Source organism: Camellia sinensis, chromosome 2, assembly GCF_055761805.1.
Source record: "Camellia sinensis isolate YWXY chromosome 2, ASM5576180v1, whole genome shotgun sequence".
NCBI lineage: Eukaryota > Viridiplantae > Streptophyta > Magnoliopsida > Ericales > Theaceae > Camellia > Camellia sinensis.
The window spans coordinates 226934805-226953124 of NC_138962.1; the positions used below are offsets into that span (position 1 = coordinate 226934805).

An 18320-nucleotide genomic window follows, 5' to 3' on the forward strand; every position below is an offset into this window, starting at 1 on the left:
TTCATATTTTAGAATTAATTAGACAATAAATTAATTAAAAATTGTTACTGTTTGCATAAATTATCTAATAAATCAGGAATATCGCATGTTTATGTGCCCGACTAATAAAATAACTTACTTTTAGTTTGGATTTTTGAGAGCCCAACATTAAAAAATCATTGGTAATGATGGTAATGATTATGGAGGTGAATGATTGTAGTAGTAAAGGTGGTGGTGGAGAGGTGGTGACAATGATCATAAAAACTGTAATGCTGGTAGTGAAATGACGGTGTGTTTTATGGTGACAGTGACAATGACAATGATAATGAAAATGGTGGTAATAGCAATGGTGGCTTGATAATGGTGGTGGTGGTGACTGTAACAGTGACGGTGATGATGGTAGCAACAATATTGGTGATAATTGTAGCGATTGTGAGGTTATAATGGTATATGTTGATGCCTGTGTATAAATATTTATAAATTCAATTAGCATTAAATAATTATGTAATTTAATGTGAGAAATTTGTCATAATTTAAATGACTTTTATCTTATAAACTTAAAATTTAATGAAACAAATGGATTGGATAAAGGGTACCTCCCCTCTTACGCCAACACCACCAATTTCACCACCACCATCACCATTGTTACAACAATTGTCATGCCTTATCACCATTTGAACTCCACTACTATCACTACTCTACCACCACCACATTCGCGCCCTACACCACCACTGCCATTGTTACTACCTTACCACCACATCCACCTTCATCCTACCGCCATGATGACTAAAGTTCTTCGTTGCCTCGTTGGTCGCCAAAGCCTTATCGGCAATAGTCAATGGCGACTAAATTGACGTTGGTCATTAATTATCTTATCTTCGGCCACTAAAATGAACTTAGTCGCCAAACATAACGTTTTGGCGACAAAATATTTAATCGCCGAAAGTAATTAAATCAAAAAGAGATTCCCTTTCAACGACTAAAATATTTGGTTGGTAAAGCATTTTAGTTGCTAATAATAACACATTTACTGACTAAAAATTTTAGTCACTAACAATAATACATTTAGTGACCAAATAGTTTAGTCATTGTTAATTTTCACAGCTAAACATTTTAGTCGGCAAAAGATTAGATATTTACATTTCATGGTCTTTTACGACCAAACATTTTAGTTACCGAAGGATGCCATGTTCTTTCGTGAATAAAATGTTTAGTCGGCAATAGTTTCTTCCCTCATCTTGATTTATTTTGACTACTAACTATTTGGACGCCAAAAGTCTTTTGTTTCTTTTTTACTACTAAATATTTAGTCATGAAAAACCTTTGCTTGCATTATTGGCTACCAAAATATTTAGTCATAAAAAACTTTATAATTTTTTTTAAATTAATTTCTCAACCACTTGTATTTATTTCATTATTAGTGCAACTTGTACCATGTATATAAATAAAATATTCCTTATACTGATGAAATTAGCAACCATTCCACAACATGCACACATTTCATTTTCAACCATCAAAAAAATTCATATTTAACATCAAATTATAAATGCAATAGAAATTCCATATAAATCAAGTATAATCCAATCTCAAAGATACAATTCCATACATAATAGAGGATTAAACAAAATTAACATCCAAAAGTTAATCAGTACCACAAAAAACTAATTTGTACCACACCAAAAGGTAATCTGTACCATGCCAAAAAAGTAATCTGTACCACGTCAAAAGGTAATCTGTACCGCATCAAAAATTATCTATACCACGTCAAAAGCTAAGTTGTACCACGCCATAAAACTAATATGTACGAACAATACTAATTCGTGGACTAAAAACAATTTCTTTCGTACTTGTCAAAAAAAGTCATGTCTACAATTCCACACCAAAAACCATCTGTACAAATAAAATTAATCATTAGTATTGACTAAATATTTGCATATTAAAAATTATAAAAAAAAAAACATATAAAGCTCGAATATAATTAATATTTTCAAATAAATCATTAGTTTTGCATACTCGAATTTATATAAAAGAAAAATATGTAAAACTCAAACGCATATTTCAGGCAACAAGTAATATTTTACAAGTAATAATTGCACATAATTAATAATTATTTTTGCATATTCACCATCCGAACACCTTTTTTCAATTAAGTTTAAGGTGTTTTCGCCCCTAACTCTCAGCCTACGTGTCCTATTTATGTATCATCTATTCTTATAGGTCATATTTGGCATTGGGAACCTACTGGTTACATCGCAACATTGGTTGGGGGGCTGTTTTGCATTTTCGCCCCCCTCCATCGCCTTTTTTCGACTAAGTTTAAGGTATTTTTGACTAACTCCCAACCTACGTGCCCTATTTACGTACCGTCTATTCCTCTAGGTCATAATTGGCACAAGGAAGCTGGCCATTACATCACAACAGTGGTTGGGGGGCAGTTTTGTATTTTCAACCCTCGAACACCTTTTTTCGACTAAGTTTAAGGGATTTTCGACTCTAACTCCCAACCTACGTGTCTTATTTACATACCATCTGTTCCTACAGGTCATATTTAGCACGGGAAACCTGCTTGTTACATCATAATATTGGTTGGGGGTCTGTTTCTCATTTTCGCCTCTCAAACGCCTTTTTTTTACTAAGTTTAAGGCATTTTCAAACTCCAAACCTACGTGTCCAATTTACGTACTGTCTATTCCTACAAGTCATATGTGGCATGGGAAAGCTAGCCGTTACATCACAACATTGGTTGGGGGACTGTTTTGCATTTTCGCCACCTGAATGCCTTTTTTCGACTAAGTTTAAGGCATTTTTGACTCTAACTCCTAACCTACATGCCCTATTTACGTACTGTCTGTCCATACAGATTATATTTGGCACGAGGAAGCTTCTGGTTATAGCACAACATTGGTTGGGAGGCTGTTTCACATTTTCACCCCCCGAACCACTTTTTCCGAATAACTTTAAGGTGTTTTCAATTCTAACTCCCAATTTAAGTGTCCAAATTATATACCATCAGTTCTCACAAGTCATTGTTGGTATGAGGAAGCTGCTCGTTACATCCTAATAGTGGTTGGTGGGCTGTTTTGTTTTCGTCCTCCTAACACCCTTTCAACTTACTTTAAATGATTTTTGACTCTAACTCCCAACCTAGTTATCCTATTTATGAACTATTTGTCCCCATTGGAATATTAGACAAAATATAATATTGTTCTGATAAGTATAAATGGTACATATGGTTTAGGCTAGAGTACGTAAATAATATCAATTGACTAGTTCATTGTAAAATCTAACATATTTTAACAAATTATTTTAAACATCAATAAAATTGTTCTTACCAAACAGTAAACGTCAGTTGACCACCTCAGATCCCCAAGAGTTGTGTGAGTTTGGTGACTACATTATTCAGATGATCAACCTTTTTATTTGTCTCCTCCTGATCTTTCTATCCTTGCGTCCGTTGTTACAATATCTCATTATAACATCTCTCACACTCCTCTTGCTTTTTCAACATCTCATTGTAATATTTCTCACGCTCCTCTCGCTCTCTCATCAACTCTTCACGATCTCTTTTTTGCTCCTCACGAAGTGCTTTGAGGCCAAATCAAACGGGGGTAAATATATCTTGCCCAAAACTTTAAAAGTTGAGACCCAACTCTAAATAGGTTCTTTATTGTATAGACCACCCTTGAGTACTTACAACCTTGAGTGGCACAATATAGGAAATCACCAATCACCAAATAGATCCTTACGATATAATGGAAATTGGGCGATAACAAACTTAAGAAGTCAAAAAAAAAAAAAAAAAAAAAAAAAAAAAAAAAAAAAAAACCAACAAAACCACCTCCTACCCCAACATCTTCACTCATGATGCAGACAACACAGGTTATACCTACTTAATAGCATTAATAGAGTTGAAAATTGAAGGGAGAAAAATAGATTATTTGAGGCAAGATTAACCCGAAGCGATTTCAGCAGCCTTTTTGACACTTGAGTCGTGTAGATTCTTCATCTCATCAACACTCCCCTTAACTCCAGTCTCTATTTTCTATCTTTTTCTGATGTTGTGGCACTTCCATCAATTTCAGAATTTGAACTGAAAATTAGTTGCACCTGTTTTGGCTTTCCTTCATTAAAGGACTTCTATTTAGATAATTGCTTCGCTTTTCTTTGGTTAAATAACAAAGCATAGTGGTTGGACAAAGACTCCAATTCCTGGAAATGATAGCAATTTAGAATCTTAAGCCAGAACTATTATTCCAAATGGTATTTAATTGAAAGACATTCAACCAAGAAGATAAATAAGGTGATCTCCAACTGTTTTGGATCTCTGTATATGTAGAAGCATCTATCAAATGTCACTTCTTCAAACAATTGATCCTCATCATCTTGTGCTTGAGCTCCCTTCTTATCAACTTCAATACCAGTTTCTGTAATCAGAAGATCTATGGTCTCCTTGCCTACAAGCTCAAGCACTTGCATTCCCTTTGTAGTAAAAGCTTTTCCACTCTATAAAACAATGGCACATAAATAAGTGATGCACTATTTAAATTTTCAGAAATAAGCAATCCTCTTTACCGGAGCATCAAGATACATGAAGGTTTCCTCTATAACTGATTCACTGTTTAAAATAACAAGCACATAATCAAAACAACAATATTATGTGTGTGTGCATGTATATGTATATCCATCTAAGTACAAGTAAATTATATATCACAATCAAATTCTGCATGAGAAAAGCACATGGAAAGAGTTACATACCAGATTTCAGCACCAACACCATGTTGAGGGAACCCTTCTTCAACTGTCACCAGTCTACTTGTGTTTCGAACTGAAGCATTGATTATGGCCCTATCTAGTGGCCTAATTGAGCGAAGATTTATAACCTGTTTAAACAGTAAACCAACACTACCATATTTAAAACTGATACTTGAATTGATTTTAGGTCTTACACCATCACTACCATATTCATTTAATGTATTTTATACCTTAGCACTAATCCCTTCCTTTGCAAGAATCTCAGCTGCCTGAACATCACACAACACAGTTACATTTAAAAAGGGGGCACAAAATTGACTAATTGTAACCAAAGGCAATATAAACAAGAATTTGAAAGATATGCAATGTCAACAAACAACAGAGATCACTAATGTTCTCATCGAAGATGAACACAAAAGTGTTTACTGAGGAACTACAACAGCACTATATGAGAATGCTTAGTTGCAGTTCAAAGTAATTTCATCCACAAAGCTAAAAACAATGTCACAATATCATAGAGACTAATTCAAGCCTTAAAACTCTGTATTCCCTGTGGTAGTGATAGTCAAAACCACTATACCTTGTAGAAAATAGGCTAATTACTAGTTAGCATACCATACCAAATACAGAGATGCTCCTAAAAATTTTCAAGTTCAAACTATAGCTTCATGTTCTCAACTTAAGATCACTTCGTGTGGAAAAGCATTGTCCTCCCATGGAACAAGCAACATTAGGTTATATATCTAAATGACAAAGATCACATCTCAAAAGGTATATAAAGTTTCATAGACAAACCTTAATGGCATAGCCTACCATCCTTGAAAAAGTTGTAATCGTGACATCCTTTCCTTCTCTCTCAACCTAGGAGACAGAAGGTAATAAATTTTAAATAGCAACAATAGTGAATCATGATAAAATAAATAACAACACAAGACAGCAGAAGTAACCACAAAAACTATCATAATCTTAAGGAAAAATACCTTAGCTTTCCCTATTGGGAGGCAAAAACTGGAATCAAGAACTTCTGCCGAAATAAGGAAAGACTCACCATATCTAAAGCACAAAAGTCACATTGGATAACAATAATGATATATATAGATAAGGTTGATATATTACAACTTAATGTTGCACTGAGTACTCACAACAACTCATTTTCAAGGAAAACAACAGGATCAGGGTCTCTAATGGGAGCTTTTAGCAATCCACGAGCATCTTCAGATGAGTATGGGGCCAACACTTTCAAACCAGGGCAAGCACCATGCTATGCTGCGAAACACTACATGAAATTCCATATGTGTCATCAATGGTTATGTGTGTCGCTGATTTAGAATTTTATTATTGAAAGCATATTTGAGATTAGTAATGAAGAATCTCAACATGTTCGCAACAAGAAACGATACTGTGTAAATCAAATATTAGACTTGGAGGTACTCAAACCTTAAACCTAATAAATACCTAGTGAAAATGAAGAAGGAAAAAAAGAATCTGACATTCTCCCTATTGATAACTGGTGGGTTGAAACTTATTGATACAACTGTTTGCAACCGTCCAAATTGGATACTAATTTAATACTCTTCAATTATCATCTATACACAGTGCTTTAGAGATATGTAGTTACTATATATATCTCATATTACCTTAAGGCTGAAGGCAATGATGCTTAATAACGTGTCATTTGTTTAGAAAACAACCAAGCGAGTAAAAAACCATCACTTGCAAAAGAAGCTTGAGGAACCATACCTAGGGGTGTTGGGCACCTACGCCAGCAGTAGCACCATTTAGTCCTTTAAAAACAATAGGAACATTTATCTAGCCAGCAGACATGTAATTTGATTTTGCAGCATAATTAATATTGAAATTACCATAATATTATTAATACCCTTACTACTAAAACCTACTATAATTTGAACGAATTCAAATAAAGGCTCAAAATTATTCCAAACTTCAATCCATAATCTCTTAAATGTGCTTCATGTGAAATTTCAAATTTTCCCTTTTTCTTCTTTCCATGCTCACCATCACATATTAGATTAATCTAATGAACACACAACTAAGTTGGAATGGCTGAAAATGAAGTTCAGTCATTTAACACATACTACAAAATTACATGTTTTAGGTATGGCTACATTATCTCCACATCTTTACCAGCTATGATAACTCATCTCCACATCTAATAGAACAAAGAATGTTATCAACATTTTAATAAACCAATAAAATAAAATGAAATAAAACATGTTATCAACATTACTAGAGTAGTTTCTTCTTCATCGTCCCAAGAATCCTTCACATGATTTCCATCCACATTTTCGTCATCCCATCTATTCTTCGGTTGCTCCTTTTTTAGAGCAGATAGAATTGGCTCGTCCTCTATAAAAATCACAAATAATTCCCAAAATCATTAGTTTTCTCATTCTTCCACAAGAACAATCAAGGAAGATAATAATAATAACAATAATAATAATAATAATAATAATAATAATAATAATAATAATAATAATAATAAAATAATAATAATAAAGATCACAACATTTTTTTAGAACAATTAAAATTTTGAAGGCAAGATGCCAAAAATCATGTTCCTGCATCAAGCTTCCACAAAAAATCATCAACATCAACTAAATTTTTAAACCTTGCTTCTTTGTGAATGTTCAGGCTCTACGTGCCCTATACGTGTAAGTTTATATCTAGTATCAACTAACATCCAATGCAGAGCACATCAGCCATTTACATCACTGGCTTATTTTAAAACTGGGAAAGACATATTTCAGAGGGCTCAAAACCATTTTTTTGCAAACCCAAAGGTCTATTCATGCTTTCTACAAAAATAATTAAAACAAAGACTGCAATAGATTTAGATTCATTTTACAAATTACAAAATCAGTACCACCTATTCATTTTCCTCCATCTAAATCCTAAGGATCAAGTCCCTTCATTCACCTAGGAATCCACAAATGGAATTGTCAGTTCTTCTATTATATAGTAAGGTAAGTACAAACTAGCTAAGGTTTTACTTTATTTAACATTTTTAATTTTCTGTGGATATGAGGTGTTGTGCCATTATACGCAAAATGTACAAAGAGCAATAATAGGTAATGTAATAATTGATAATGATTTTGGGGTTTCAGTGATTTTGTTGTAATTTCAATTTAGCTTATTGGGTTTGTGGATTTGAAATAAGTTTTGGAGATCATGTTTGGCTCTGGTGTGGATATTGGGCCTGATAAGAGCGGGTCTTGGGACCTGTATTGGTGCCAAAGCAATTTGTGTGGCCATATGGGGGCAGCAGGGTATTTCTTAGTGGCTCCTTCACCAGGTGAGTGATAATACTATTTGTTCCATGATAAGATCTTTTTAGTTTTTAGTTATGCAAGTATTTGATTAGTTATGTTCATCTTTCTAGTAGCATTTTGTTAGTTGTCTTTGATTTTGGTTATGTGAAATTGGTTTTAATTGAATTTCTTAATTGCACAAATGGACAGAACACATACCAATGTCTCCAATGGAGGGCTGCCCAACTATGTTTCAGGTTATTTGCAGCTTAACACCAGGATATCATTAGGTTAATATGCTATAATAATATTTATTCTGTGCCAACTGCAGTTGGAATTCATCAAGCATCGAGGAGTATTAAATTAATCTTATATAAAAATGGATTTATGGCTAATATCATCGTAATCATATATATGTTTGTGAGTCAGTCAATTAGGTACGATGAGTTTCTAGCATATTTTTCTTTAAATTTGAATGAATGATTGGTACAATTAAATAGATCCTTGAGTTTCTAGCATATTTTTATGCTTAAAGGGTTTACAACTAAATAATTATTATCATACACCAAATAAATAACAGTCTCTTGCATGTTTTTTGTTGGTAGAGAAGTACAATTCCAATTTTCCACACATATGTTTATTTTTGGGTCCTTACTCATGTTTTTAGGGGTGATGGATATTTAGTGAAAAAAACATTATATGTGATCTAAGCATAAGAAATCTCTTAAACTCATTATCATGTATAACTTGTAATTGCTAAGAATTGTTTTGTAGTGTGTAATCACGTAAGCATATTTTATAATCTAATAATTCATACTTCTAACATACATGGGTCACAACCCCTTAGCCCTTGGCATCTTTCAATAATGTTTACTTATTACACAAAAAAATAAAAAAGTCTACACTTCTTTTTGTATAATATAGTCTAGTGAAACAAGTCTTGGAATATCATTTTAGCATGGGAAGGGAATGCTTCAAGTTCTCTGTAGAGATAAAGAATGCACCAAGGAGGCTCTACCTTTTCAATAGGAATATATAATACTCTTACAATCTGAATTGAGACAATTATGTTACAATAATAAGGCTTGAGTTCTTGTTTTAAGCCCTAATAAATTGACATAAATTTAGCTAAAATACTGGAGCTTTCTCCTAGGAAAAATACAGTCAAAAAATTTTACTTTCATTATCATGAAGAATTTCATCCACCCTCCAACAACTAGGTTAACCCTACTAGCGCCATTCGCCTGCAATCTCATGAAGTTTGGTGGGGAAGCAAAGACATTAATGTTACTTTAGGCAAAGATGGCTTGGTGTTATAGTGTTATGCATTCTTAAAGTCTGAGACATCACTGGTTCATAATGGTTTAAACTGTAAAGCGCAGTTGGATAGGTTTTGCTCAACAGAAAAATGAAGGTAGCTGAGAGAATACTCATTTTACAGTTTTAAATTGATATGGGTAGGTCTCTTGTCAAGTTTTCACAAATTATATTGGCAATACTACAATGTGGCTTAAATGAATGCCAAATATGTCACTAAAAGAAGTCCATACCTCAGAAGCTGCTTGACCAACCAATCTATTAATGGATTTCATATATTCCTTCCTTTAGCAACACTGAGATGCTAAAGAAATAGTTACATTTCCAAAACTCCAAGTCCTTAATACAGAACAAAGGGAAAAAGTATATCATTCTTAATATAGAACAAAGGGAAAAAGTATAAGAACCAAAATATGAATCAGCCCATTACCCATCCCATCTGACTCAGAGTTACCAGTGACTAACTCTTATCTTTGTTTCTAAGATTTAATATCTCTTCATCACCATCTGTATATGAGACCTGTTCAACAACGGAAATAATAACTAATTAGGAACAATTAACTCCACATGCATAACACAGACATGTAAAGCATAGCACATGCAAGTAAAACCTACATAGTAATCATGCACAAAATTGGAACCTAGTATATACAAGCGAACTAACCTTATGTTTCTTTTTTACAAGATCAAAACCATCAATAACACTTTCATAGAACCTACAAGTAACAAAGAAATTATAAACAATGCAAGTTCGTCTTGAATTGTTAATGAGATAACTACACCGAAATATAGTGATGCAGCCATAGGTTTTCAAAACATGAATTACAATAATTCAAATAGAATTGCTCTATACATTAAGCCCAAACTCCCAAACGCAGCAGGTCTAATATCTCAAATAGATAACAAACTAGCAGTAGTACAAAATAATACAGCCAAGCTCAGATATTTTGAAGCAACAAATTAACAAAACTAAATTCAATTATCATTAAGTAACAATTAACAATTACAAATAATAGAGTTTGAATTCAAACAAAGGGAGAATAAGTGACTGGAAATGGAAGAAACCAGCAATTATAGAGGGGAGGGATAGATGTCAGCAACAGAAACAGTAGGAGAGAAGAAAAGGGATGGTCAGCAGCAACAGTAACAAATGTGAAGGAGAATAAAAACAGGAAAAGAGATAGACAATAATGGAGGAAAAAAGTGAGAAGGGTAACACCAGTGGCAGAAAACAAGGACGAAAGATCAAAGGACAATTGGAGTAGCAACAGAGAAACAGCCAAATCAAAAGAAGAAGAGAGAAGAGAGACAGATATAGAGAAAGAAGAAACCAACAGAGAATAAGAAGAAAATATAGGAAAAGAAGGAAATGCTGAAAAGAACCTGCAAAGATGCAGGAGCAAAAAGGTAAAAATGCAGAGACGAGATGGAAAAAGAGAGAGAAATGGGAGAACCAGCCATCCGGAATTTTTTTTCTTCAATTACGAACAAAACCCTTTTATCATTTTAGGGACAATAAATTAAAGACAAAAAAATTCCAAAACTTCACCAAAGATCGAGAGAGCATGAGAGATCGAAATCAACAGAGAGAGACCGAGATCAATAGAGAGAGAGAGAAAAAAAAAACCTGTGATTTGCGGTAGCGACGGTGGTGATTTTCGGCGGTGGCGGTGGCGGTGGCAATGTGCGACGGTGGCAAGCGACGACGGTGAGCAACAGTGACCAGCGACGATTGGGTGGTGAGCGGGGGTGAGGTTTGGTGGTGACTATTCTCTGTGTGTATGAGAGAGAACAGAGAACGTGTTTGTGTGAAACAGAGAAGAGGAGCACCGGTGGTAATAAAAAATTTCAACCTTTAGCGACTAAACTATTATTTGTCGGTAAATATTAATCAATAATAACTAATATTTTGTAGTTAAAAGTATAATTTGGCTATTAATTTTTTTTGTAGTCGGAAAAAATTGAACATACAATGACTAAATTTTTTTAGTTACCAAAAGTTTACATTTGCCGACAAAATTATTTGGTCAGCAAAGAATAACCAAAAAATAAGCCTGTTATTTGGCGACCTAACTTCCTTTTGTTGGCAAATAATTGTATACGATGACTAAAATAAGAATTAGTAGCCTAAAATTTAGACTTACGCTAACTAAAAATTTTTTAGTCGCCTATTTACATCATATGTAGCGACTAAATTCATTTTTTAGTCGCCAATAAATAATATATATTGACTAAAATAATATAGTAGCTAAATCTTGAACCAATGCCGACTAATAAATTTTTTAGTCACAAAAAATGTAACTTTTGGCCACTAAATTCCTTTTGGTCGCCAAAAGTGTAATTTGTGAAATTACTTATACCTTTTGTGAAATACTTTCTTTCATAAAATTTACACATTTTGTTAAAACATACACCTTTTATGAAATTACTTACACATTTTGTGAAAAAACTTACACCTTTTGTGAAATACTTTCTTTCATAAAATTTATACATTTTGTAAAAACTTACACCTTTTTGAGAAATTACTTACCCCTTTTGTGAAAAAAACTTACACATTTTTTGAAATACTTTCTTTCATAAAATTTACACTCTTTGTAAAAACTTACAACTTTTGTGAAATTACTTACACCTTTTGTGAAAAAACTTACACATTTTTTGAAAATTTATACCTTTTGTGAAATAATTTCTTTCATAAAATTTACACATTTTGTTGGAACTTACACATTTTGTGAAAACAAAACTTACACCTTTTGTGAAATTATTGACAACTTTTGTAAAAAAACTTAAATATTTTCTGAAAAGTTGCACTTTTTGTGAAATATTTTCTTTCATAAAATTTACACATTTTGTTAAAACTTACATCTTTTGTGAAAACTTACACATTTTCGTGAAACTACTTACACCTTTTGTCAAAAGTTACACATTTTGTGAAATACTTTCTTTCATAAAATTTACGCCTTTTGTGAAAACAAAACTTAACACCTTTTCTGAAAAGTTACACCTTTTGTGAAATATTTTCTTTCATAAAATTTACACCTTTTGTTAAAACTTACATCTTTTCGTGAAAATACTTACATCTTTTGTCAAATACTTTCTTTCATAAAATTTACACCTTTTGTTAGAGCTTATACCTTTTGTGAAAATAAAATTTACATCTTTTGTCAAATTACTTACACATTTTCTAAAAAGTTACACCTTTTGTGAAATAATTCATTTCATAAAATTTACACATTTTGTTAAAACTTATACATTTTGTGAAAACTTACACTTTTTTGTGAAAATACTTACACTTTTTGTCAAAAGTTACGCCTTTTGTGAAATGCATTCTTTCATAAAATTTACACATTTTGTTGGAACTTACACCTTTTGTGAAAAAACATACACATTTCCTGAAAAGTTACACCTTTTGTGAAATAATTTTTTTCATAAAATTTACATCTTTTGTGAAAATACTTACATATTTTGTCAAATGTTATACCTTTTGTGAAATATTTTTTTTCATAAAATTTACACATTTTATTGGAACTTACACATTTTGTGAAAACAAAACTTACATCTTTTGTGAAAAAACTTACACCTTTTCTGAAACGTTACACCTTTTGTGAAAAATTTTCTTTCATAAAATTTATACATTTTGTTAAAACTTACATCTTTTGTGAAAACTTATACCTTTTTGTGAAAATACTTACACCTTTTATAAAATACTTTCTTTCATAAAATTTACACATTTTGTTGGAACTTATACTTTTTATGAAAACAAAACTTACACCTTTTGTAAAAAAAAACATACATCTTTTCTGAAAAGTTACACATTTTGTGAAAAAATATACATCTTTTCTGAAAAGTTACACATTTTGTGAAATAATTTCTTTCATAAAATTTACACATTTTGTGAAAACTTATGGTGTAAGTTTTTTCACAAAAATGTGTAACTTTTAACAAAATGTGTAAATTTTACGAAAGAAATTATTTCACAAAAGGTGTAACTTTTCACAAAATGTGTAAATTTTATGAAAGAAAGTATTTCACAAAAGGTATAACTTTTGACAAAAGGTGTAAGTTTTTACAAAAGAAGTAAATTTTATTAAAGAAAATTTTTCACAAAAGGTGCAAGTAATTTCACAAAATGTGTAAGTTCCAACAAAAATTGTAAATTTTATGAAAGAAATTATTTCACAAAAAGTGTAACTTTTGACAAAATGTGTAAGTATTTTCACGAAAATGTGTAAGTTTCCACAAAAGGTGTAAGTTTTAAGAAAATGTATAAATTTTATGAAAGAAAATTTCTCAAAAAAGGTGTAACGTTTCAGAAAAGGTGTAAGAAATTTCACAAAATATGTAAGTTTTCACAAAAGGTGTAAGTAATTTCACAAAAAAGCGTAAGTTTTCACGAAAAGTGTAAGTAATTTCACAAAAAAAAAAAAAAAAACCCGTAAGTTTTCACAAAAGGTGCAAGTAATTTCATAAAAAAGCATAAGTTTTCACGAAAAATGTAAGTACTTTCACACACAAAAAAAAAAAAAAAACGTAAGTTTTCACAAAATGTGTAAGTAATTTCACAAAAAAAAACATAAGTTTTCACAAAAGATGCAAGTGTTTACAAAAAGGTGTAATTTTTCACAAAATGTGTAAATTTTGCTTGAAATTACATATGTTTTTTTATGAAAACTTATGCCTCCTTGTGAAATTATTTACGCCTTTTTGTGACAACTTATGCCTTTAGTCATATAATATATTATTTTATTAATTTTACCTGTAAAGTGACCTACTTAGCAGGTTACCAATGTGTAAGTTTTAACAAAATTTGGTATAACCCAAAATATAAAAAGTGCAAGTGCAAAACATAAAAGGTGTAAGTGCCTTACATATGGTATGCAAGGCACATATAAGAAAGATCCCTTCTATAAATTAATAAAACCAAGACTGTTTAATTTCATTATAATTATAAATAAATAAATAAATGAGAATTTTATTATGCACACTGCGTACCATATGCTCCATTCATTATATCCTTTTTTTAGTTATGATTAATTTTTTCCCCTGTAGTTATGATATTATTTTGAAATATTTAGTTATGATATATTTTTTTTTAGTTATAATTCAGAAAGTATAGGATTATATCATTTTTTCTATAATTATAAAGTGCATATAGTATATACACTTCTCAAAGTCTTTCCCATGAAGAAAAAATACCAACAAAACCATCACAAGTATTTAAAACTAAATAATTATAGTTATGATGGTTGTACTTATAGCTCATCCTCTTATTTTTATGATGTGTTCTCTAATTTAGGGTTGGTTTGACATCAATAAAAATAATTAAAAAGTCAAAAAGTTACTAAAAAAGTAAAAAAGTTCATACTATTTATCTCTTTTTTTGGCGAAAAATTTGTCAATTGGAACAAAAAAAAAAAGCAAAACAGTGCTGCACAAAACTGTGCAGCCACACATCTAAATCAATTGAAAACGTGGCACACTTATAGCCACATATTTCCCTAAAAAATAAATAAATAAATAAATAAATTTTGAAAAGAGATAGAAATTGTGCAGCGCAGTATTGCTGCTTGTGTCAGCGAGAGTAATTTCATAATTTTATAATTTTATACAATATTTTAATACAAATTTTTTCATAAAAAATTAAAAAATTATTTTAAACTATCATCTTTTTTTCCTCTATTTTTTAGTCTAAACAATTCCTTATTAAAAAATGTAAATAAAAGAAATTCTAAAAAAATAACGATATAAAGGTTGACTTTTCATGAGGTTTAACTATCTTTTAGATCAGCAAAGCGAAGTGACGCTCTGCTCCTCCTAGAAACGCGTAACAAACGTGTTTAAGTTAAAATTTTACGGTGGTGCTATATGTATTAATTAATATTATATTTTTATTATTAATTATATTTATTATATAAATTATATGAGAAAATATTATAGATGTTAAATAAATTATTAAATTTTTACTAAATCTTTTACATGGGTTAATTTTTACCAAATTTTTTACATGAGCAATACATTTGTGTGGGTTTTATATTTATTTGGATTTCCTAACATAACACAATTATAAATATTTAAAATTTTTAAAATTATATCATATCATTTGTTAATATATTAATTAATACATTAATTATTATATATAACATTATTCAAAAAATTTATCATGAAAAAGAGACGTAGAGACAGAGAGATCAAATAAAGTGCACGTGCATGACCAATTCGAGTACTATAATTTTAAACCAGCCTATGCTTAGGTCTCTTTTGGTGAGATGATTGGATCTAAATTAGTTTATTAAATAAGTTAAAAAATTAATAAGATAAAATATTATATTTTAGGGGAAAGAATTAATAAATTCTAAATTTGAAAATGTTAATCTATTTAGTTCCGAAGGTTTTTTGTTGGACTAATAGGTCCTATTTCTCTAAAAACTTATTATAGACCTTTTTATGTCAAACATTATTCATCAAACATCAAACATCAAACATTAGCAACGTCAGAATTATTTATCAAACATCAACCATTAGCAATGTCAGAATTATTTATGGATTATTCGTATAATGTCGGTGAAAACATTAGCAACGTTAGAATTATTCATCCAACATCAAACATTATCAACGTCAGGATTATTCATCAAACACCAACCATTAAATATTAAGATTATTCATCAAACATCAAACCCAACCATTAAACATTAAGATTATTCATCAAACATCAAACATTATTCATCAAACATCAAATTGGCCTCTCAAAACAAAAAAGAAAAAAACAAAAAATCATCATAACTTCTCTGATAATCCATTGTAGTATACATCATCTCAGATTCAAATTCTGATTCAATTTTCCAATCGAAAACCTTTGACTTCAATTCAATTCTCATTTCAAATCCATTTCCTTTTCATTCACCTTCAACAATTTCAATTCCAAATCTCTATCTCTTCGATTCCTAGGGTTTCGTCTGTGCCGATCAATTTGACTCCGAACGCGATTCCGGCAATAAACGCCGCAAGGCAGACTTCGATCACCACCGACTTGGCATCGCGATTCAAAACCCAGATTCAATGATGTTCAATGTTAGAACAAACCACGAAGGCGGCGCAGTCGCCGTCGTTTGCGGCGATTACGGAGTAGGAGCTAATGGTGCGATGGATGGATCGCTGCCTAGAGTTTCACGATCTAAGAGAAGAACATACCGCTGAAGGCGATGCCGGAGGTAGCGACGACGCAGGTTTGAATGACGGTGTTCTCTTGGTGAGTGAAAGGCTGTTTGAGGAGTCCAGCCTTGTCCAGAAACTTGGTCCATGTCTTTACGAAGAAGAATGCCAAGAGCCCCGCAGAGACATTGAGAGAAGGTATAAAACTTGGTCCATGTCTTGTGATGTTTGATGTTAATTTGATGATGATGTTTGATGTTGTTTTGATGATGATGTTGTGATGTAAAAAATAGACTAAATGGTTTATAAAAAAACATTCAGGACTAGATAGAGTAACATTTTTCAATATGGGACTTAGGAGAAATTTTTCCTATATTTTAATTATAATTATTTTTTTCACATAATTATGAAAAAAGGAAAAATTAAAAGTTCACCTAAAAGAAAATTTTTTTGTCTAAATTAAAATAGTCAAAATATTAAAAAAAATTGACTAAAGAAATTATTTTCAAACGGATGCTCACTTAACACGGCTTTTTTAAGTGTCTTTTTCACTCTTTTTATTATTGAGAAAAATGAAACCATAGATATTTTCATGCAAAGCTTTTTCTCTCATGATTTTTTCTTTCCTTACCATTCAGATTTAAAGTTCAAATATAATTACATTGTTTTAGAGTTTTAATTTTTATTAAAAGAAATTTTTTTACTGTTTTGCTTCGTTGAATTTTGTCTTTTTGTTGACGTGTTTTAAATTTTGATATGGTAAAAATTAAGGCCAATTCAACCAAAAGTCTCTAATTTGATAAAATTTTATTTTGATTCTTATATTTTTGATTTGAATAAATTAAATTTAATATTCTTAGTTTTGTTGTAATGTTACCCTTCCACTATATGCTATTAATATTTTGAACGGAAAAAAACTATGCGAAAAATTAGAGGGACAAAAATAAAATTAAAAAAAAAAACTATAGAGGCTATCAATGTAAATTCTAATTTTGCACTCATATATTTTTCATTCGAAATGCTAACACTAAGTGATGAAAAGGCAGCACTGGGATGAAAAGGCTATCAATGGAACGAGAATTCTCAATCTCCTCCAAATTAGAACTGTAATAACCCGACTCTCGCACATGTTCTTGGTATATTTTTTTTAGTCCCTTATTCTGTGCATTTAAATCCTTAATGAAAAATTCTACGAGAAATTAAGTTTAAGCACATGTATCTTATGAATTGAACCTATATCTGTTTGGTAAGGAAAGTATCTGTCACAATTGGAATGTTTAAATCAGAAATTGAGGGCTTTAGAGGCTTGGTAATCCGAAACTGATTTTATATTTGGAATCAGCATAATTTTTAAGTAATAATAAGCATGTTAGTAGAAATTTGATTTGGGATGATTAAACTGGTTGATTTTTGTTTTATTCACCTTATATATATATATAGTTATGCTCCAACATTGACTTAGAAGCCTCAATGGTAAAATAGCTCCTTAGAGAAAAGATTAGGGGAGAGTAGGGTTGAAAGATAGAGGGAGAAGATTAGCAAGAAGGTTGGGAATTTCATAACTCAAGCTCAAGGTATGTAGATGTTTATCTTAACTAACTCCTACAACTCTTCTTTTCCTAATTTGTGTGAGATATCCTCATAATCATGTCACTAAGGGTTGGAATTGTGGTTCTGTGTGTGTGTAAGAAGTGAATTGGCAAGATACCCTTACTTTTAAATGTTTTGACTCAATTTGAAGTATCTATGAGAAGCTACCCTCTATTCCTTCAATTGACTTGCTTGAATTCAATTATGTGGCATGGCTTTGTGTATATGTGTCTATATGTGTGAGTAAAGTTAGAAATCTCATGAGAT

The 18320-nt window shown here is 31.1% G+C and overlaps 1 pseudogene; it reads right to left on the reverse strand.

Annotated features, from left to right (window-relative positions):
• Positions 1–4527: 4527 nt before the first annotated feature.
• LOC114287373 (pyruvate dehydrogenase E1 component subunit beta-1, mitochondrial-like) lies at positions 4528–16612 on the reverse strand (annotated as a pseudogene).
• Between the last annotated feature and the right edge of the window lie 1708 nt (positions 16613–18320).